At 36.0% G+C, this 24,889-nt stretch overlaps 1 protein-coding gene across 4 annotated transcripts in view; it reads left to right on the forward strand.

The window, feature by feature from the left end:
• The window catches only part of ZDHHC14 (zDHHC palmitoyltransferase 14), a 354,193-nt gene that overhangs the window by 192,336 nt on the left and 136,968 nt on the right, over window positions 1-24,889 (forward strand). The gene's annotated exons all lie outside the window — the stretch shown is intronic.

Genomic DNA, 24,889 nt, shown 5'->3' on the forward strand with positions numbered 1-24,889 from the left:
GAATGTAAGCTCCTTGAGGTAAAGGACCCTTTCACTTTTTGTCTCTGTGTGATACATAATAAATGTTTACTGATTAATTGATAAGAATTGTCACATTGTAGAAAGCTAAGGAGTTTGGACACTATTTGAAAGACATTGATGGTATTTGAGGTGCCAGGATCCTATATATGCACCAGGAAGATAAATCTGTGGGAAGGCAGGCTGGACTATAATGGGAAAGCTAGGGTTAGCGAGATCATAGAATACCACTTCTATTGAACAGAAGTATACCTCTCATGGTGATTGTATACTCAGGTATAATTTGTCTTCCTAATTTTTCTTTTCTTTTTCTCAAACTAAACAAAAACAAAAACAAAAAACCTAGATCAGATGCTACAATGAGCATTTGATGAGTATGTTCAGAATAACTAAAATAGGAAATGAAATTAATTTTACATAAAACATGAAATGGAAACACATTTGCTAAATATATCCAATGTCATTCAATAAACAAGAACAAACTTCTGTTTGTGGACTTGTGAACACTATCCTAACTTCAGCCCTTTTGAACATGCAGCACATACTCTGGAGCAGTTCTCCATACCCCAAATGCACTGAAAAATCAAGTTCCCAAAGAGTAACAACTGTGTCCCCTCAAGGTTCTAGGAATAATCCTGAGGTACTGGAGGAGGGGAAGCATTTCTATGTGTTTCTCTCAATGTTTGTCAGTTGGTATCAATTAATCAGTCAAATTTAATGAACTTTTAGTGGGAGAGAGGGAGAGTTGTATTTCCTAAGGTGGTAGAATAGCTAGCATTTATGTTATACTTTAGACTTTACATTTAATGTACTATTTGATCTTCAACATGGATCTGGGAGGTGGGAGCACAGAAAGTTTAAATGATTTGCCCAGGAGTCACTTACCGTGTTGAAGGAAGAATTTCTCAGTATCAAATCATTGTTGGGCTGAGTAAAGCAGATCACTCCTCAGGATTACAAGAATCTTGACTGTTGGAAAACCCTGGTATGGACTCCGGTTCTGAAATCTCTGACTAATAATTTTTGTTACTTTCAAAGCTCACAAGATTATAACCTAGTCATTCCCATCTCTTTCCATCTTTTTCACTTATGAGCAGAAAAGCATAAACAGAAGAAAAGAGATAAAATGACTGAAGCATTGTCATAGTCAAAAGTTGGCCCAAGTGGAGAGAGTAGGTCATTGGTGTTAACCTCTTTCTCTCCTGACCCAGAGGCTTACTTGCCTCAACATTCACCAAGTAAAATCCTAATTTGGTTGGTTTTATATGTACACACAATGTTGACTCAGCAGCTATCAAAAAAATCTTTTATTCATCATCTAGGAAAAAAAAGGGGAAATAGATAATATTTGCACTTTCTCTAAAGTAGACAGCCAGGCCCCTTCATTCTATATCAGCCACTTCAGAATCAAGTATTTCTTTGGGTGCTTGCATCAGGTAGGGCAGAGTGGATATGCTTTTGAGGATTGTGCCTCACTGCCTCATACTTCATTACACTACTATAAAGAGAAAAGACAAAAGGAAGGGTCTTGGACTAAGGCTTGGGGGGACACTTACAGCCAGAAAGCATGGCAAGAATAAAGAACCAACAAAAATTTCCCCACCCACTGGTGTGTTGCCCCTCAAAAATAAATTACTATTTATCTATAGTTACATTTTTTGTTCCCATCTGTAGAATATAAATTTTTGGAGAGTGAGGACTATTTGCTTTTTCCTTTGTATCCTTAGCCCCTAGTCCAAAGTTTGGAATATATTAAGTACTTAATAAATGCTTATTGTTTTAGTAACTGAAGTTAAGATGCTGTAGGACAGCTTTTAAGTCAAGTTAACAATCAATCCACTGGGGACACCCCACTTAGAGAATATATATCCACAGTTTCCTCATGGAGAGCAAATGATTAGATTAGGGGACTATGTGTGTTATGCATTTCAAAGCACACTGTGCCCAGAACCCTGATATGTCTATTCCCATATCAGACACAGAAAGGCAATTTGGAGGCAGGGATTTATGAAGAAAAAGCATTGGGATGGTTTTTAACTCACTGACATGTCAGGATATCCAAGTTCTAGATAGGATAACTATGTTATAACATACTCTTAATATCAGTCCTTTAGGGGGAGTCAATTGGATCTGTATTTCTATCGGAATTGAAGGAATGCTCAAATATGAGTTGAAATTGATGACCTCTGTGCTCCATTCCGACTGTGATTCTGTGAATGGGGAAAGGGAGTGATAATTCCTCTGACATGGGTAGATGACCTCCTAAGGGTTAAAATCATTTGTCTTTGTGGCACTAACCTACTAACTGCTGACTTATATAACGAATTACATTAATAATAAGTATAAGGTACTTTACAAATGTTGAAACAGTTTTAAAAGTTAAATTTGGATGTATTTCTTCAAATTCAAGGCCACATAAAATTTAGTGATAGTTGGTCCTTATAAAAATGGCCTTTAATAATTGATACTGAGAAATTTCTCTCTATTTTGTATTTATTTTTTAGGATAATTTAAATTTAAATTTTAATATAATAAATCTTCATCTAATTTTCAACAACAATATCACTTTTGAAAATGTTTATCTCCGGTTAGATTATAATTACTTAGGAAGTGATGACTTGGAGGTGGGGGAGAAAGGAATAGGCAAAGCTTGCACTTGTTGAAATTTTTTGTCTTTTAAATTTTAAGGAAATAATTCATCTTTTGGTCTCAAATGAAAGCATCTGTGCTGTACACAGTTGTGAAGATTTAAAACTGCCTTTCTCTTTGAAGCACTCATCAGATGAGACCATTGGCACTAGAGTTAATAAAAGCCTAATTCCAGATGGCAAATTCTTAGAGTTTTTAATAAAATTCTTAGATTTAAAAAAAATAATTTCTTGCTGAATGATGTATGCACTATAATTTGCAAAAACAGAAAGCTCTAACAGAAATTAGAGCTGAAAGGTAAATTGCGAATTTTTAAAGATTGTATTTAGCATTAGATAAAAGAAAGAATGAATAGATACCCCCCCAAAAAAGTTGACTTGAGATAGCTGGGTGGCATGATGCATGTACCCTAGAGTCAGGAGGACCAAATTCAAATTTGACCTCAGATACTAGCTTCTGTTACCTTGGGCAAAAAAAAAAACCTAGTTGGAAGCTTTAAAAGTATTAGAATTGTTTAGTTACTCATAGTTTTAAGGAGAGGTAAAAGGGAGATGGTCAATTATTCAGCAAACATTTAATATGTTCTAGGTACTGTGCTAAGCACTGCTGTTCCAAAACAAGACAAACACACCATCCTTACCCTCAAAGAGTTCACATGTCAAGGGAAGAAACAACACAGAGATAGCTATGTTTATGGAGAGGGAAGGCTATAATAGAGTGTAGGAAATGGGAAAGAAACTGGGAAAATAATCATACTTCAGAAGGTGGGATTTAAATTGATTCCTAAATCAAAGAGGCAGGAAGCCAGGGAAGTAGAGATGAGGAAGGGGAGCATTCCAGGCTTGAGGGGACAACAAGCAAAAAGATGCAGAGGTGGAAAATTACGTGTCAGATGGGAGCATGAGCAATAAAAGTCCAATACAGCTGAATCTTAGAGTAGTCTTAGAGTCAAGTGTTAAAAGATGGTCAGTCAGAACAAGATTATGAAGGGTTTTAAAGCCAGAGGACATTTCTATTTCATAGTGTAATCATCTGCCTCCCTCAGTGGACCTCTTTCTCTAATCCTCTAGCTATATTGTTAATTTTAAAGTACCTTCTTCTCTTAACTGTGTTTGATCTTTTGTCTATCAGTTTTGGTACCATAAAATAGACTGACATATATTTATATAGTGCTTTAAGATTACAAAACCTGGGGGGAGGTGGCTAGGTGGCAGTTAGGTGGCGCAGTGGATAGAGCACCAGCCCTGGAGTCAGGAGTACCTTAGTTCAAATCTGGCCTCAGACACTTAATAATTACCTAGCTGTGTGGCCTTGGGCAAGCCACTTAACCCCATTGCCTTGGGAAAAAAAAAAAGATTACAAAGCCTGTAAGGCAGGTAGTCCAACTGTTGTTATTCTCATATTTATCCCCAAACAATAATAATAATAATAATAAATGAAAAGTAATAATAATAATAATAATAATAATAGCATTTATATAGGGTTATGTGGGGTCTATCTAAGGAACCCTGGATTTGAAAGTTCTGTACAGACTCCACCACTAACTTTGACTTCGGTCAGTCACTTCACTAATTTGATGGAAATTCTACATCGAAAATTTTCTCAGTAACCTTTTCAAGTGAAATGTAGAATGATTAGTCACATGTTCAATAACTAGTCTTTGATGGTTCTTTGCTTTTTTTTTGGAGCATCTAGGCAGTGTAGTGAGTAGATCACTGGTCTTGGAGTCAGGAAGACAAGTTCAAATGCAGCCTCAGACATTTACTAGCTGTGTAAACCTGGAAAAGGCACATAACCCTCTTTACCTCAGTTTCCTCATCTGTAAAATGAGCTGGAGGAGGAAAGACCAAATAACTCCAGTATCTTTGCCATGAAAACTGCAAATGAGGACACTAAGAGTCAGACACAACTGAAATGATTGAGCCAGAATTTCAACTGCTTTGTTGACTTTATAAAGTTTCACAAGTAGTGTAACAAGGGAAACCACTGCTTCCATTCTAAGCAACATTTTATAATGGAAAGAGTTCTGGATTTGGAGTCAAAAGATCTAGGTTCAAATATTGCCTGTGCCAATTATTACCTCTGTTACTTTGGGACTTAGCTTCTATGATCCTTGATTTCTCCATTTGTTAAATGACAAGTTTACGTTAAATAGCCTCTGAAACCCCTTCCAGTTCTAAGTCTGTGTTCTTAAGTAGTTACCAGTGGTAACTGTACTCTTCAATTTAGTCATTCACATGGGTGACTACCATAGTCCATCCCTCTGTGCATTTCTAATTATTCATTCCCTGATGAGTAATTTAAGTCCACTGAAGTACTTCATACTTGATAATATCTAGATATTCTGAAAAACACTGTGAAAAAAATCTCCACCTACTTTTTAAAACCCTTTTTTAATAGATTCTCAAACCTTTTATTCAGTCTCCAAAATTTTGTCAAATGTTGTAGCTATTGATTTTATTGAAAAGTAACTACAATTATTAAAAATATTTCATGGCAGAACCAATGTTCACTCTTTTGTATCTGGACTTTTTAAAAAATTCAAATGATGAAGCACTCAGTTTCACCACTAGCAATTCTGGGGAATTTTTCTGTGAGGGTTAAAGTGAACTGAAAAGATTTTTATCTCAGAAATGTTCTGGTTGTTGTTGTTTCCTCCCCAAACCCAAGTAAGGAAGAAAGCAATATGAATTTTTTAACAACAGAAGAAAATGGTTTGAAAAGCATAATTAGATTTGGGTGGGAGGATAGAGGCAATGTTAGGAGGTAATTTGGGTAACAATCCTTGGTATTTACTTAGCAACTTTTTTTCCTAGGGAGTTTAAGCTTTAATTCAACAAACGTGTTAAGTGCCTACTATGTGTATCACAATGCTTAGAACTGAGGAATTTATAAAAATGAGAACCCACACCTTGATATTTTTAGTCCATCAAGGGTATTGTGTATCCAAACAAATATAATGAAAGTAAGATGTGACAAATACTTGCAATCTTGGAGTCTTTTCAGAATTTCAAGTTCTTGCTTATGATTTTGAAATTTACCAGGCTGGAAGTTCCAAGATCACTATGGGGTATAGAGATTGACCACTGGATTATTTTTTTTCCATTTAGTCACATTCTTCAAGTAATTTCATTCCAAGAAGTGACTTGCTTCTTGAAAGAATGTGACTTCATTACTTTAGGCAGCTGATCACTTTGGGCAAGTTTTGATTCCACCCTAGAAAGAGTTCAGGCATTTTATTACACTCTTCAAAATTTATACAAGATTTAGATAAAAATCACAGATACAAGATTAGGAGAAGATACATTTTGTCAATTGCATTGCATATAATATAATTTTCAATCAACAAAAGCAACGTTAACCATGAATGGTGTTTGTTTTGAAATGTTGGCTAGTGATACAACTTAGCTAACAGGACTCACATAATCAGACATATTTTGTAAGTTGTTGACTGAGCTACCTGTATAATACTTGGCACAGTCCCAAGTATACATACTCATCCCTTGAAATTTGAGTCCCAACAGACTTAGTCTGTGCTCAGCAGTATATAGAGACAAAATATTTATGGAGATCATGTCTACCTTAAGTAAAATTTCTATTCTGAAAACAGATATTGGACAGACACAATAACCCTTTAAGCAGTGGTTCAGATAAATATGTTTCATCTTGTTTTCAAGGATTCAATCGTAAACAATGCAGTCTCCTTCATGCATAATTGTATCTGCAAATATCAGTTATGTAATCTATAAGACTTTTGCATTGCATATATATGTGGCACTGATCCTTTAATGAGTAGCTCTTTATTGATTATGAAGGAAACAATGCTTTGCTTCTTTAATTCACTAATGTGACCTAATACCTAAGTAGGGCAGAGTGAATCTTGCTTTTGCTGGAAAAATTTAATATTATATCTTTAAAAGATTGTATAATTTTAACATTTGTTCTATTTATATTTTGGTGCCTTCCCTCCTTCAACCATAAGAATAAACAAGGAAATTACTAGATGACTTGTTTCTTCCTGCCCTTTCCACTATTATGACAGTTCACTTTCCCATTAGGTGGTGGACTTCCTAGTTCATGGATTTCCCGAATCTTGATTTTCTGTGGTCTCTCCATCCACTGGGGCCAAATCTCCAGATGTCTCTCCCTCTATAATTGATTTGAGGGCATATTTAGAATTGCTTGCCCAGATTGTTAAAATTGCTTGATCTAGCTATTCCTGGTACTTCTACTCAGAATTAATTGTGTCATGTATCATATTAGCAAGTGCTCAGAATATTGTTTCTATTTACCAGAAATTAACTTCATTCCTCTAAGATGGAGTTGCTTTACATGGGGATGGGGTGTCTATCAACTTGCTTATTCTTTAAAAATATTTTGTTGATTATTTCAATACAATTGGTTTCCTTTGTATTTTATTTTATACCTTTAAAACCATTATTCAGAGAAAGGATAGATAGGTTTTACTCCCCACCCCTCCCCTCACAAACAATTAAGAACACTTGCTTTAATCTATCTTTTTCAGTGGGTCCCTGTAACTTTTTTTCTTTTCCAGTTGCTTATTGTCTATCATTCAGTCAAATGTGAGTCTTGTGCTCACAAGTGACAATCTTCAAAACTTGCAGGGCAAGATAGTCCAAGATAAATTTTATACTGTCAATGTGTTCTTAATTATATTTTATGCTGGTGATTGAGATTATCAGAAAAAGGTAAAAACAAATGGATTAAATAGTCATATTCATAATTTCCTCAAATTAACACCAAAAAAGTCTGGAAATTAATTATGCCTTAGCTACAGCTGTAAATGTGAATAACCAAGGAACTGACCTCTTGAATGTTTCTGTTTGTTCTGACCTTGTCTTCTAACTTATATCAAAATAGCCCACTGTGTTGGATAATTACATGGTGGTTCACCTACCCTCCCCCATTCATGGCAGAGGAAAGCATTAATGTTAAAGGAACTACAATATAAAATATATAGCAATGTAGATGATTATTTTCTAGGTTGGAAGAATATAATAGTGAATGAGAAATATTATTTCTCTATAGAAAGAGAAAGAAATAAAGCAGAATTACAACTCAAACAAGTGAAGACATTTCCATAACTTTAGTTGAAAATGCACAGAAAAAAATGGAATGGCATTTAGCAATAACACCTCAAGTTGCATGTCAGATAATCTGAGAGTCATTCACTAGCTATGTCACCTTGAACTGACAGACCTCCTTTAGCCAATTTCCTCATCTATGAAATGGGAGAATAATGCCTGCCCTGCCTTCACAGCCTTGTTGTGAAGATCAAATGCGATGAAACTTGGAAAATACCAATGTGATATATAAATATAAGGTATTCTGGTTATTCAACCAATTTTGTTGACTCATAAGCAAACTTATCTAGCTCATATATCCAACTTTTGTGTCATATTGTGTAGTTGGCTTGGTAACGGGACTATCTGGCTGCATTGTTTCTGAACTTTCTTCTTAGATTAATAGGTGATACTGTGCATAGAATATTTTTTAAAACTTAAAAATTTTTTAATTTAAAGAATAAGCAAGCATTTCTGTATCATAGTAAAAAATGAAAAGATGATTGCACCTGAAACTACAAATCTATTATGTTTAACTTGCTTTTTCCATTTAAATATGTAACAAAGTTATCATTTAAACCTTTTCCCCCTTTTTTCTCCCCCTTCACCCTAGAGATGGATACATTAGACACAAATAGATATATAGATATAGAAATGTAAAATTATTCTATACATATTTATATTAGATTTAAACTTAGGAAAATCAGAGTTCATACACTTAGTAGCTGTTTAACTCTGGATCTAAATCATTCAAGACTCATTCAAATTACTCTAGTTCTAAGTCACTCATTTCTTTGCTCCTCCCTTTTCTAATCTGAAAATGAGGATAATAACACCTACTTCACAGTAGTAAGGGAGTTCAAATGAAATAGCATATAAAATACTTTGCAAACTTTACATATGTGTATGTGTGTACATGTTATTTATATACAAAGGTGAACCATAATGTATTATAATTAATAATAATAATAATAATAATAATAAACCTAGGCTAGGAACTTTTTTCCAATCAGAATCATTCTCTTTATATTAAATAGTTTTTGAAAAACTATATAGTTTTTATGAGGATGAAATAGTTGACTGTAGAAATGAGACAAAAAAAGCTATGTTCTAAGCTAGATGTAAATGATTAGTTATTTTCATCCCAAATATTCTGTATTTGTCCTATATTAACCAGTGAATAGGTTACTTAAAGGTCAGTAGTAACAGGTAGATGTACTTTTTTAAAGGCCAATTTTATATTCTTCTATTTCACATAACTTTTAAAATTGCATAAGGTGTTATACTACCCTTTTCTCCCAATATGTGACATGTAGAGAAAGGGAGGACCTCCCTTTTTTAGGACAACAGAGATTTAAATGGATTTATCAGGAGAGGTAATATGGAGGCATAATTTATTTTTCAAAGTTTGTTCCAATTACTTACTTCTCTCTGACTTTCAAACCTTGGTCTAGGAAAGGTAATCTGACATAGTAGATAGAATGCAAGTCATGAACACAGGGAGACCTAGATTTAAATCTAGCTCCAGATATGAATTAACTATGTGACCCTGGGCAAATAGCTTAATTTCTTTTGGTTTCAGTTTTCTCATGTAACATGAAAAATTTGAGCTTGATGACATCTAAGATCTCTTATAGCACTAAACTATGATCCAGGGCTGTCTTAAGACGTGGTATTTTTTTTAATCCCATGGCATTCCTGGCATACCATTCCCAATCCAGAGTTATTCCAAGGCGTAACTGGGAAGGAAAGATTAATTATAGTTCCTCATGAGAAATTCCAATCTGCTATTGTTGGGAGAGCTGTCTTAGAAGACCTGATTTTGTTTTCTTCCAGGTCTCTGGGGGATCCAGTAGGGTTAAAACTTTGTTAGTGCAGAAACAGACTTCCAAGAGAGTACAGATTGGTACAAATTGTCCAGATTTATACATGATGTGAACCAAATGTCCCCTTGACATTCCAGAACTTGTCTAAATTGCTTGGGGAGGTATTGCTTGGAGTGACCAGGCCCTAATTCTCCTTTCTTACCTATATCTTGCAAGTTACCCCTAACCCAGTGTCTCCTAGAATACACAAAGATATTTAATTTTAGAATCTCATACTCTCAGAGGTCAAAGAGGCCTCAGACTTCATCCAGTCCTACCTGTACCTGAGGGAAATCTCATCTATAAGATCCTCTCCAAAGTAGTGGCTCAGACTTTTCTTGGAGATCAACAATGAAACACAAACTACCTCCTGTAGGAAGCCTAGTCTACTTTTAGACAGTTCTAAATGTTAGAAAATCTTCCCTTATATCAAACTTGAAATCTGCTTTTCTCCAGTTTCCATCCATTGTTTTCTAGTTCTGTCCCCTGGGGCTCACAGAACAAATCTAATTGCTGTTCCACATGACAGCCTTTCACATATGTGAAGACAACTTTCATGTTCCACTCCCAGCCCCCCCCCCCAAAGAAATCTTTTTCCTTTCCATTCTGCCAACTGATCCTGTTGGTAAGTATTCACTTTCTTTGTGTCATGGACCCCTTTGGTGAAGTCTGTGGATCCCTTCTCAAACTCATGTTTTTAAAAGTATAAAATAATATACATAGGATTAAAAAGGAAACAAATTTGTTGAAATGGTTATCAATTTTTTTTAAATTGTGATAGTTTTACAGACCTTCTGAAATCTCTCCATATACCATGGATCCCTGGATAAGACCACCATGGGAAGAGTTTCATACCTCTTAAATATAGTAGCTCCAATTGTCCTTTGGTCTTTTTTTCCCTTCCTTTTCTGTATTATATTCTTCCTTCCTTCAACTTGCTGGCCCAAGTTAGGATTTTCCTCTGCCTCTTCAGTTTATTTTTCTTCTTTGTTTTTCCTCTGAAGTACTTCTCTCATTCTTTTAATTGTCTCATAAACTGAAGTGTTTCCCTCAACCCTTTCACCTTCTCCCCCTAGCAGGGAGATCAGCCTGTTTTTCAAATACATAATTATTACTTGGCACTAGCAGAAACACAAATATAGTGTATTATTAGCAGGTTATTTGGAAAAATTCCCTTCATCTTCTTTATTTTTTGGAACTAGGATACTCAAAGCTCTAATGTTTGCTCATCAGGCTTATGCTCAAAGCATTATAGATTTAGAGCTGGATGGAACTTCAGAGGCCATCTAATCCCTATCCTTCATTTTATTGATAAATTGAGACCCTCAGAGGTTAAGTGAGTAACCCCCGATCACAGATTTAGTCCCTGTCAGAAGTAGAACCGCTGTCATTTCTCCAGTTGATGTTCCCTGCTTATTTGTTCAAGTATGTTTGATCCAGTAAGCAGGTTCTTCCAAAGAGAGAATGCAGACATTTACTGTTGTCAAGTCCTATGTAGAACGTTTCTAAAATTCAGCTTTCTCCCAGCTTCCCTCTTCTTCTCTCCTCTCCTTTTTTCATACTTCATACTTCAGACATTGTACCTACACCTTGCACCTTTGCTGTCTTAATATACTGTGAAATGTTCAGACAGTAAACTTCCCTGATAATGAAGGTATAAACCTTTTTCCCTAAATGCAACCTTACTTATCTAGAGGTTAGTGAAAATAGATTCCTAGTACCTCCTAGCCCTCTGAATCAAAGATAAAGACAAAATAACAACTTACCTGTGAATCAGCCTCTTAGACCAGAAACTTGAAGTCTGGACCCCAGCTACTGCTTTCTGATAGCAAGCAAAGAACATGATAATAGTGAAGGAATTGGTAAAAATGAGGTGAAGTCTGCACTGATGATACCTCCTTGTGATCATGTTTTTCTCTGTTATTTACCCCATAGAAGAAACATTTTTTTCTTTTGCTCTCCCATCATTGATTATATTTGACACATGTGCTTCTGAGTGAGGTGGTTCATGGTTAGAGAACTGAGCCTGAAGACAGGAAGACCTAAGTTAAAATCCAACCTCAGATACTAGCTGTGTAAACTTGGATAAATCACTTGATCTCTGTTTGCCATTGGACAAGCAAATGGCAAAACATTCCAATATCTTTGCCAAGAAAACCTTTTGAACTATACTGGCATGTGATGGTCCTTGGGGTTACAGAGAGTTGGACATGACTAAACAACAATAATAACTTTCCAAGGAAAATCTATTTAATATCAATTTGACAGCATTTTAGAAAAATACAAGAAAGCTTCTTGGGATACTGTTTTTACAGAAGGAATGGAAAGTAAATGAGATTGAATGACTAACATAATTCTATATTACATGCAAATTTTGTATTTGTACTAACTCTCACTCTAATAAATACATAGGGACTAATTGTATCTTTGCTGACAGTGACCAATAGGTATACCTACCCATGTTACAAGGTTCTGAGTTATTGATAATTTAAGGACTAATGACATCTCTCCCTTTACATGCTGCCAATACTTGTTAAAGTAATAAATACCCAATTCATTCAAAGGTTAGATTTCCAGAGAGCCCAGCTCTCAGTAGCAAACCTTAGAAACAGAGAAAAGACTCTCAGCAGAAAAGCTATTACAAAGTCCTTACATGCTATTCTATAGAAAAGGCCTGGAGACTTTCTAAGGCCAGAGCAAGGCTTGGAGTTTCATGTAAAATTAAATTAAATGATTTAACAAATGAGACAGCAGAAGCATTTGGGAATTAGACTGCTTAAGCTTGAAACGGTACGAATGGACATTATAGAAGCTTCAGTGATAAGTGGGAATCAAATGACCCCTGAGGTTATTCCTATATTTCAGGACAAGTGCACTAATTGATTACTCTGAGTTATAAAGAAGAGATTAAAGTAGGAATCCCCTATTTAAGAAAGCAGAGAAGTTTGTGTTTCATTTTAAGAAGATTTTCATCAAAAAAGAGGTGTTTTTTTTTATTTTAAGAAAGAATCTATACTTTAAAAGAGAGGGGAAATTTCTTATTTAACTGAAAATTTTTTCTTTCATGCCATATAGAAAAAGGCCTAATAGGATCAAGGTCAAGTTTCTTGAATTTTTTGTTAAAGTTTCTATCTTTAAGATTCTGAGCAACATCCCTTCTCTCACTTTTCATGCTCCCTTTGGAATAATGAATGAATGAATGAATGAATGAATAAATCATTTATTCAGTCCTTCCTATGCATCAGTTACTAAACTAAGAGCACAGGGATACAAAATACAAGTAAGTTAATATCATCTCTGTGCTCATGGAGCTTATATTCTAATGAAGAAAGACCAACATATGACAGAAACCTGAAGAGGAGAGTAGCATCCTTTGGAAATACCCTGTTTTTAGAAATGGACATGTCAACCCAGATAAAGTGAATGAAAACTTCCCTATTCAAGCCTAGAAACTCTGAGACAAGGTCTAGGTGCTTCTGGAAGATGGGGTTTGAGGAGAAGGGCCATTAATAGAAACCCAGAGAAGAAGGTACTGAAATGAGTGGCATAAGGGAGGATAGTGTCCTTTGCATCTTGGCTCCTGAAAGTCAACAAGTATTTATTAAATGCCTACTATGTGTCAACTATGGGTAGCTAGATGGTACAGAAGATAGATCACTGGGCTTGGAAGCTCAGTGGAGCCCAGAGGACTCCTGTCCTCTGATCCCAAGGCCAGTGCTCTATTCACTTCGCCACCGAGCTACCCTTCTGTCAAATGAGTTATAGAAGGAAATGGCAAGGAAATGGCAAACTTCTCCATGAAGAATTGGACACAACTGAAATGACCAAATAGCAACATTCCTGAGTCCAGATACTTGTATTTAGTCTTGACTTTGTCCTGAACTACAGTCTTCATCAACTTATTGGATATTTCGAACTGGATGAGCTGTAGATTTCTCAAACTCTACATGTCAACTTGTTGCTTCTTCCTTTTCCCCAAAACCTTCTCTCTTCTAATTTTCCATATTGCTGTCAAGGGTTGCCAGTCCTGATCACAACCTCAGTGTCATACGTACTTCCTCATTCTTACTTCACATGCAGTCTGATGTAATTTCTCCTTTTACAACATCTCTCTTCACTCACATTGCCACCACCAAGACTGACCATTACCTCTCACCTGAATTATTGTAACATTCTGCTGATTGGTCTCCCTCTGCCTCAGATCTCTTCTTGTTCCAACTCATCCTCCACACAGCTACCAAAGTGATTTTTCTAAAGCACAGATCTTATCCTGTCACCTTCCCTTACTTAAGCAACTCTCTTGACTCTGTTACCTTTGTTTAGCAGCTAAAGTTCAGGGCTTGACCCTTTTCTACTTTATCAGGTTTACAACTCTCCTCTCTTAATCACTCCACAACCCACGTATGAAAATCACCTACTTAACTGTTGCTTGCATAAAACAATCCATCTCCTCTCTCTTAGTCTTTGCTCTGGCTATCCTATGCCTGGGTGTTCTACCTTCTAGCTTCTATCTATTAGAAGCCCTGGAATTCTATAAGGCTCAGTTGAAGATTAGGAAGTCTTTCTCAGTTTCTGCAGGTATTAGGGTCTGCACCCTAAGGCTACCTTCTATCTGCCCTATATTGAGCTTGTGTGTACCTATTAATTTACATATTGTCTCTACAATTAGAATATTAGCTTCTTAAGTGCAAGAGATGTTTTATACCTTTCTTTGAACCCCTAGCACTCAGCATAGTACCTTAAGTATAGAAAATGTTTAATAATTGAAAGGATAGATAATGGTAATAGTAATAGATAATAGTAAAACCTACTTAAAACCTGTTTTACTTTCTTATGTGAAAGACAGATGTGCTTTTGTTTTTGAAAGCTTAAGAAGAAAGAACGTATGTGATTATATGTAGACCTTCCTTATATAGTTAACTGGCAAGTTACTATTAAAACAGTTTTTTGGTTTGTTTGTATTTCCATGTGTACTCACAACCTACAAACAACTGGAATTGTTTTCCTATGAAAAAGGATTCTCTTTCTGGATCCAAAGTCCAGTAGACTTTGATGTCCTAACTGCATCTAGTTATATTATTCTTTGAAGTAAAGATAATGTCCAAAGAATGTCCTGTGGAGAAACAAAGTTACCTAGCTACCCAATAATGAAATCCAGGTTTCCTATCTACAATGCTTCACGAATTCAGTCAAGCACAGACCTTCTATCCACATGTTCAGGTATATGTTTTTTCTTATGACTTACATCAAATTCTTGTTTATGAACCAAACTTCACAATATAAATACAAAAGCGACCAATATAATCAAATCAAGAGTGTGGGGATAAAATAATTACTATAAGATAATATTTGTAAAATACTCAGCACAAGAGGCTATGTAGAAGTGTTTTTTCACTTAGTAGGCAGTATAGAAATGCTAATGCTAATAGTAATAGTCAGTAAATACTAAACTTGGACTCAGGAAAACCTGGATTGGAATACTGATTCAGATTCTTAATTAGCTGTGTAACCTTGAGCAAGTCATCCAAGATAACCTCTTAATCTCTCTGGAGCTCAGTTTCCTTATCTATAAAATGAAGAGAGTTAAATTTAATGACTCTGAAATCCCTTCTAGTTTGAAGAGACTGTGATTCCTTCTAGGCTTCAATTTCTTCATCTATAAACTGAAGATTTGGGACTAGATTATCTCTGAAAGCCCACCTCTGAATCTGACCTTGGTGTTTTTGATGTCTGACCAAGCTCTAAGCATTTCACAGCACCTGCTTCAGTCTCTTTTGCGGCCATTGAAACAAATTGCTCTCATCAACTCACTTTGCTGGGAAAAGTCTTCACATGCTTAGGGTAGACATTTCCCTAACTCACCTTCCCCTAATTCATTGACAAGTCTGATATCTATTTGCTGTCTTAACTTAGTTTAACCTGTTTCCCAAAATGGTTATATGGCCAATGTACATACTACAGTTTCTTGGAGCCACACATGAGGATTCATAAAAGGTGGACATCAATGCCTTTAAAAGTCATCCTGACTTTTGTCCTGCCACTGGAGTTTGATGACTCAGGAAAAAAAATTGAGGCTGAAAATTTTGCACAACTCTACCTCACTTAAATCCAATTTGTGGCAAATCAAGACTTGTGATGACATTGGTCCTCTTTGAACATGAAGGACAAACAACAACTTCTAAAACTAAAGATCTTAGTTTCTATCACATAGCTTCAGATGATGTAACAATGAGAACCGTTCTGATTTTATTTGGCAATTGTTAGGCAAGTGCTCTCTAAGACCTCTAGTGATGGAGTTTTTAAGATATTTGGACAGCATTAATTAAATTTTCCCTTAGAGGAAGCCTAAATTTGCCTCTTTGCATCTTCTGCCCAGTGCTTCTAGTTCTACCCTCTGAAGATGAGTAGAGTTGAACTCCTTTCTCAGTAGTCTACTCTTCCTTCTATTTATTCCAACTATTCACATGAACTATTTCTCTCTGACCTGTGGTGGAGTGTTCCTAGCTCACATTGGTCCGATCAACCTCAGAACAAATGGAACCCTGACTCCAGCTATCTCTTTTTAATCCTCTTCAAGAACAAAGGACAACAGGGCAGCTAGATGATGTAATGAATAGGTCCTGGAGTCAGGAGAACCTAATGCTTGACGCTTACTAGTTTTGTGCCCCTCAGCAAGTCTCTTACCCCAGTTGCCTTATGGGGGAAAAAAAGAATGAAGGACAAGAACCAACCAAACTAACCAATTAATTCCTCCTATTTCCCCTCAAACTGCTCTTCTTTACCTATAATTCACAGTGAAGTAGCCTTTTCTGCATAAATGACTACATCTACCATTTCTGGAAGACAAAAAATTTCACAATGGCAGCTAAAGAGGGGGAACCTTCAGAGTTATTCATTATTTCAACATTTGTTTTTCCACATTGCATTGAGTGGGTTCATTTCTTTTAAGTTGTGAAGATGAATCCTACTAGAGTCCTCTCTTCCCCCCCCCCTTTCTGCCATTTGCTGAGGGAGGTTTCAGAAGATTAAGTAGTTCTTTGCCTAAGCTCTCTACTTTCCACAGCATCGAGGCGTGTATGTAGGTCACAGTTTCCCAGTCAGAAATAGGAATCCATTTGGTGTTTATATCTTTGGCATCTGTATCATTCATCTTGTATAAAATCCAGACTCTTAGGCAATGGTGTCTTCCTCTTCACAGATGGAGATTAAAATTAGAGATTCCTGTCTGTGGTTGCTCAGAAATGTAGAAGCCTTTCTCAATTTGAGTGTGTTTCTCTGTTACTGACATAGTTTTATAGCCATTGATCATACTGGGTCGTATGGATTGAGTGAGATTTTTCATGAGCTGTTTTCTTCCCATAGCCTGGCAGCCACTGCCAGCATGAAGTCTACATATTGCCTGATACTGTTCCAAAAGTACTGGAAAATTGTCTTTTATTCTTGGTCATTTTTTTCTTCCTTTTTTTTTTAAAGAATATAGCAGTTATAAGTATTATATTTGAAGAGAACCTTTGGGTTCATATTTTTTCCCTTATTCTTTTTCCATTTCAGAAAGGTTCATAAAAAGGATCTCTAAATCCTTCTTTTTTAAAAAAAAATTTATTTTATTTAAGGCAATATTAAGTGACTTGCCCAAAATCACACAGCTAGACAATTATTAAGTGTCTGAGGTCAAATTTGAACTCAGGTCCTCCTGATTCTAGGGCTGGTGTGCTATTCACTGCACCACCTAGCTGCCCCTCTCTAAAGCTTTCAAAGAGAAAACTGTAAGCTGTTTACCTTGAGGGATAGCAACAATTAAGCCCTTGATTCACCAATTGAAAGCTCTGTAATTATCCAAAATTGAAATGGACTTTCGGACCAGGGGAACCAGGAAGACTTTTCATTAGCAAAGACTTCAAGAGGAGTTTGGATTATTCCTAGTTAGACTGTCATAGCTAGTTGGTTGTCTACTAATTGGTTCCTAAGATCTCTTCAACCATGACTTCCTATCTTAAAGGCTAGAGAGAGCCATTTGTTAAATTTTCAGTGTGAGCATTTATTCCATGAAAATTGGCAGTGCTGATTTATTATTTTGCGGATTATCTAGACATAAGATAAAGATAAAGTGCTAATATTGCAAATTCAGTGCAAAATTATGCCATCCTTTCTCAGAGACCTGGTTCTTAAATATTTACCATCACTCTCACCTTTGTTCCCTAGTCACTTTCAAAAAGTCACCTAATTGTCTATATTCTCCATAAATTTGCATGCGCTCATTCAAATATGAGACTGATTTGATCAGTGATATATACCTGCTCCATTCTCTCTGATTCTCTTAAATGCAGGCCAGCTAACAGCAGGTCTGGAAGAAAGTACTAATACCACCTACTCATCTCAGCTGTTCCCCAAAGTCCTGATGGTGTGGAGAGGAAAGTTGTAATTATTTCAGGAAGCCTCAAGCAAAACGAAACAGTAGAGAAAGATATATGAAGATGCAAGGGAAAGAAGGGATAACTGATGTATCAAATTCTTGGATGAGGCAGGATCGAGATAAGATAGAGGACAGAAGTAGAGAATTTGGCAGGAGTGCGGAGTGGGGGGAGAGGGACATTTCTTAGAAACATGTGAAGTGAAGAGCAATAGGTGAAGAGATGGATAGGAAAGAAAATGAAGGGTTTCATATAAGATGGACTGAATCTTCTCAATACAGTAACCAAGCCATCTTTTAAGATTAAGGTGGGTGGGCTTAGGTGCTTAAAAAGGATCAAAAAAGATTTGGAATGGTTAGAGAAATGTCAACATGAGATGATTGAGAAGATTCCCAGGCAGCAGTTCAGACAAAGTTGAGCTTAAATAGCATTTATCTGTAGGGTATCCTGTTGTTCAGTCTCCCATTCTGTATGTTCAGGTGTACAAGTTTTCTTGTGTAGTGACCTTGACAGGAATTTCTTTGACCATTAAGCTTCAAGATCTCTTTGAAAGCCCTCTTCAAGGGCTCTATTTTATCCAGCCTGAAACTAAAGATAATAATTTTTTCCTATTGTTTGAAATTTAGTTTATTTAATATAAGCTTGTCTTTTCTGATGATTTGGACATTTTTTCATGATGATGGTCCAGTGATCCCCAAATTTTGTCCACCTTACTCCATAGCATCTTTAATTATCCTAAGGGAAATGAATGCCTATGAGCTTCAATTTGTCCCTACCTAGGTACTTCTTTCTGCTAGAGGGGAATTGTGATAGAAAAGAAAATAAATACTTCATTGGAATCCAAGGATCCGAGTTCAAGATTTAGCTCTCCTACCTCATCAAGTTACTAAATCTCACCAGGCCAAAGTTTCCTTAACTGTAAAATGAGTAGGTTGGACTGGACAACCCTAAGATCTCTCCTGCTATAAGTATATGATTCTTTTTTTGACTAATTCTCTCTATCTACTTCCATGTCCTACTGTTCTCTTCCAGCATATATTAGCAAATTATGTTTCAGAGGATAATCAACCATTTCTCTTGTGGTCAGGCAGTGCCTCTACAATTTTTACTTTATATTTTTCTTAGCCTTGTAGGGTGAAAATTTACCTGATCTAGTGCTGTCAAGTTAATTTACCATGCTCAGGTGTCAAGAAGGAAGGTATGATTAGCAGAGGGTCATTGTTTTTGACATGAAGGAGGGCTTAAGTGACCTTGAAGAAAATTGTAAGTACAGACAGATTCAGTGAGTTGGGCAATAAGGGGAATGATAAGGAAGTGGAGTCAGAAACTATAGACTTTTCTTTCTAGGGGTTTGGAAGTAGATGGAAGCAAGAAATTGAATGACATCCCGAGGATGGGCAAGTCAAAAAAAAGAGCTTGAGCTTTAAAAAAATTTTTTTTTATTAAGATACAGAATACTTCAGAATGTATACAAACTGAAGGATCTACAGGGGAAGAGATTGAAGATGTATTGAGAAATATGGAATGATTTATGGAGCAAGATCATAGATGAAATGAGAACTATTTCATTGCTTCATTACTTTATTCATTCAATAAGTGTCTACTGAGCATAAACAATGTACTAGGGATAAGAAATTTAAAGAAGAGTAAAGTATAATTCCTTGTCCCAAGGAAATTAAAGCAGTTTACAAAATGCATTTCAGATGAAATGCTCCTAAATGATCTTTTGTGCTAAGAAGGATGAGATTGAATCTCAGCTTGGGGAAGACTAGAATTGTCTCACATATAAGCCAGGCAATTACTGAAGTACTGAAATCAGAGTGGTATTAGTAGATAACAAGAAGACTCAAGACTTTTGCAAGCAGTTTTCAACAGCAGACTACATCTTGTGGTTGTTAAGTCTTTTTTTAGTCACATCTCACTCTTCATGGCCCCTTTTGGTGTTTTCTTTCTTTGTTATTGTTGTCTTTTTTGTTTGTTTTTTAAATTTTTTAAAAAATATATTTATTGGGGGTGGCTAGGTGGCACAGTGGATAGAGCACCGGCCCTGGAGTCAAGAGTAACTGAGTTCAAATCCGGCCTCAGACACTTAATAATGACCTAGCTGTGTGGCCTTGGGCAATCCACTTAACCCCATTTGCCTTGCAAAAACCTAAACATATATATATATATATATATATTTAATTAAAGGTAACAGTCGTTGGTCTTTGTTCAAACTCCACAATTCTTTCTCTGGATACAGATGGTATTCTCCATTGCATATATCCCCAAATTGTCCCTGATTGTTGCTCTGATGGAATGAGCAAGTCCATTAAGGTTGATCATCATCTCCATGTTACTGTTAGGGTATACAGTGTTCTTCTGGTTCTGCTCATCTTGCTCAGCATCAGTTCATGCAAATCCTTCCAGGCGTTTGGAGTTTTCTTGGCAAAGGCACTGGAGTGTTTTGCCATTTCCTTCTCCAGCTCACTTTACAGATGAGGAAACTTGAGGCAAACAAGGTGAAGTGACTTGCCTAAAATCACCCAGCTGGTAAATGAGGCCTGACTTGAACTCAGGACCCATCTTTATTCTATCCACTTCATCACCTAACAATCCTAGGCCACAGCTTTACCATTTCACATTTAATTGGGGAAAAAATATCTAAGATCCCATTTTGTTTGTTGATTATTAAAATGCATTTTGTTCAGTAGAAAATCTTAGTCTTTTTTACAAAATGATGTCTCTCATATTTGTACATCAAAATCATTCAAGCATTCTTGACAATGTTTAGGGGCAGCTTGGTAGCTCAGTGGATGGAGCACTTAGTCCTGGAGTCAGAAGGACCTGAGTTCAAGTTTGGTCTCAGACACTTAATAATTACCTAGCTGTGTGTCCTTGGACAAGTCATTTGACGCCATTACTTTGCAAAGAAAAAAATTTTGACAATGTAATAGCAGAAATAATGTTATTCAGTCTCCCTATGATTATAAATAAACATTAACAAAGGCTTAAAACAAAGATAGAGAGTAGTGCAGAGTCTAGGTAAGTGTCCCTTTTTGCAGATGAAATTGTCCTTATTGTATAATTCCCCAAGATATTGCATCTGAGACTTTCCTGAACAAATTTATATTCATATAAAGGAATTTTGCCTTTCTGTCCAGGAAAGACCAAGTGGATGAAGCCTATCTGGTTCCCCAGATTTTAATATACATTTGAAAGGAAACCCAAAGAGATTTTTTTTCCATTGTATCTGAAACAGACAGTATAAAAGAACAAAATGCTGGACCTTGGGTTGAATAGAAGGAAAAGAACAGGTTATATTGCTTTCAGAAAATTGCAAAGCTGCTTTTTTGACCTCAAACTTGCCATGAAAGCAAAGACCCCATATTTTCAATACTAAGATTCTACCGATGTTGCTATACGGCAATTAGACATATAATACAGCTGCCTCTGAAGAAGGGCAGGCATAGATGGATTATGACTGGTAGTAGGTATCTTGGCAGAGTAACTAGAAGTCTTCCTTCAAACATCTGCTGGCTATGTGACACTGAATAAATCATTTAATCTCTCTCAGCCTCAGTTTCCTTATCTGTAAAATGAAGATTGATAATAATAGTATCTACCTTCTGGGATTGTTGTCAAATGATCAAATGATATAAAATAAGTATAAAGCACTTTTTAAACCTTAATATAAATCTTAGCTATTTTGTTATTGTTATAATCTATTTTATTGGAGGAAACTCCTGCATAGAAAATATAGATCCCTAATTTCCTCCCTAGTTTGATCCTACTGGCATTCCAGTGCTTTCTTCCATTTCACAATGGTGCACGTGAGGCTGTATAGCAGAACTCTTCAAGCTATGCCATGCTACTCAGAAGCTACTGCAATTAGAGGGATTTCTTTTTCCAGGATTATTTTGTGTGTGAATCCAGATATTTTTATGGTTTTTAACAACTGAAGTTGGTATTTTTTGGTATTTCAGCAACTGAAGAAATTAAAACTTTCAATTTCCCAATAAAACAGATTTTTATGTCTCTTCATTGTTCCTTCTTTGGCAGAGTCTCTGCTTTTCTACCCTAAAATACATACCTCTCACCCATGTATAATTCAGTAACTAAACCTACTGCTTATCTAAATTTAAGGGGGAGGGTTTTCCCATCCTGCCTTTGTCTGGTATGAAGGAATGGGATTATTTGTAAAATACTCATTCTTATTGAATGACATTTTCAAATCTCCCTCCATTAAGCCTTTGTCCCTCTAGACTTATTATTCAACATTATTTGAGTATAGCTATTGGCAACTGCTGCCACATCTGTCTCTGAAGGGGCTGAGGTTACTTGTTTTAGAAGTTTAATCTTCTATACTACAGTAACACCTAAACAAAAATTTCCAAACTAATCAGAGATACAAGATGTAAGAAAAGCAATCTGGAATACATAAAAAGCAACAAATTATTATGTGATTATGAGCTAGACACTAGGGACACTTTTAGAAAAGCAAGACTGTCCTTCATAGAGCTTATATTCTACTAGGGAGAATTCATTGAATAAAAATGAAGGCTACTAAAGATTTGAGTGGTTCTTTGGAGTCTTTGATGCATTTTTAGGGGAAGGATTTTTCTGGAGCATAAATTTACCATTGAATAGAATAAAAATAGGACACTGATATATTTTGTGTAGTAGTACATTATGGAGACAGCATGGTCTAGTAGAAAGAACAATGGACTTCACTTAAAGGGCATTAAATTTGGATCCCTGATCTTTCCTTAAACCAGCTGTTATAAAGCCTTAAATATATTAACAGACTCAAAGAATGAAATGCAAACACTTCAAGGTTGCTTACTTTTGTCTTTGTGTGCTCAGCACCTAGGATGATCTCTGGCATGAAATGTTGTTGTTGTTGTTCTTGTTAAGTCATTTTTCAATCCCATCTAACTTTGATCCCATTTGGGGTTTGCAGAAATCACTGCAGTGGTTCGCCATTGCCTTCTCAAGCTCATTTTAAAGATGAGGAAACTGAGGCAAACAGGGTGAAGTGACTTGCCCAGGGTCACACACCTCTTAAGTATCTAAAGTTGGATTTGAACTCAGATCTTTCTGACTCCAAGTTCATTTATCCACTGTATCACTTAACTTCATCCTCCCTCCCCTTAAAAAAACTGTTAGTAGTGCAATAAATGCTTGTTTATTTAATTGAACATGTCTAAGCAGAGCTGTTGCTGCAGGCACTTAGGTTCATAGATCACAGTACTTGGAGACAGAAGTATATTAATGAGCATTTGATATGCTGCTGTTTGTTTGAAGAAACCTGAGGTATTTCCCTTTGAGCATGATGAACGGTACCCTTCCATATCCTGAGTTGTATGAGCTAAAAGGGTCATTGCTAGTGGCAAATAAGATGCTCCAGAACAAGGACTAATCTTTTGTCTTTGAGTCCCCCAATATAGGGCCTTGTAGTCTCTTTATAGAGATTGAACTGAATAAATGTTGAATTGAATTGAATAAAGTACTAAATGCTTGTTTTGAAAGCAGGTTTTTATAAACCACCTCTGCTGACTTTATTCTGCTGAAGCAAGATCAATGCAATTTTGTGGATGCTTTTCTTTCCATTTCCCCAAAACTCATTTTTCTAAATTGGTCTCTAGAAATGTTCATTAAGTAATTTAAATGTATTCAAGGGAAAGGCAGTTATTGTTGAGGCATGTTTGATTCTTCATGGCACCATTTTTGGGTTTTCTTGGCAAAATTATTTGAATGGTTTGCCATTTCCTTCTTCAAATTATTTTAAGGTTAAGGAAACTGAGGCAAATAGGGTTAAGTGACTTGCCCAGAATCACACAGATGGAAAACTTTATTCACTATGCCACCTAGCTGCCCAAAGGCAGTCATTTGATGAATCAATGATGACTTCAGTTCAATCAGTATTAGCCATGTATTCTATGACAATAAGTCCCTAAACTCCAAAGCTTATTCAAAGGTCCATGCAATGTTGCTCTCACTGTTTCAATTATAGTCATTTCCCCCTATTATTTGGAAGAGGTGAGCTATATAATAAGATCCATAAAGCACTTCCCCACTAACAATCCAGTTTATTACCCCCTTTTTACAGATGAGAACCAGAAATGTTAAGTAATTTGTCCATGATCACAGTCTGAGATGGAATTCTAACCCAAATCTCCTTTCTTTCCTTTATTGCACCTAACAACCATTCAGACATTAACTTTTATGATTCTGCTTTATTTCCTCCAAACTCAATATGATTAAATATAATGACAATTATCCAGATACTGGACACCAGTATCATGGTGGTTAGGTGGCATTAGGTGACAATGGTGGAACACTGGGGCTTGTAACCAGAAAGACTTGAATTCAAATCCAGTCTCATTTACTAGCTGTGTGACTGAAGACAAATCTCTTAAGTCTGTTTGCCTCAATTTCCTCATCTGAAAAAGTAACTGGAAAAGGAAATGGCAAACCATTCTAGTATCTTTGCTAAGAAAACCCCCACAAAAAAGTCAGAAATGATTTTTAAAAATGACTTCACAACCAGTACTATTATAATTTCTGTCCTTTACTCAGCAAGTTGGTTGAATGAATGATGGTGCAATTGCTTATAACAAAATTTAAAGTCCTTAAATGGTAACCTGAATGTCACAAAGTGATACCTGGTTAACTTGGGCTCATAGCACACAATGCACTCTCCTTTCCCTGTCTCATCACACAATTCTCAGGAATTCCATTAGAGTTTGTAGAATTGAAGTACAAGGAAGATTTTTAAAATGCAAAAAGATGGTTCTTGTGTTAACTCAAATGCCTTTTGAGCATAAAATCAAGTAAGTTCAATCTGAAGAAATTCTTGAATTCCTCTCCTTAAATTGGA

The sequence above is a fragment of the Macrotis lagotis genome, chromosome 5, assembly GCF_037893015.1.
Source record: "Macrotis lagotis isolate mMagLag1 chromosome 5, bilby.v1.9.chrom.fasta, whole genome shotgun sequence".
NCBI classification, from domain to species: Eukaryota; Metazoa; Chordata; class Mammalia; order Peramelemorphia; family Peramelidae; genus Macrotis; species Macrotis lagotis.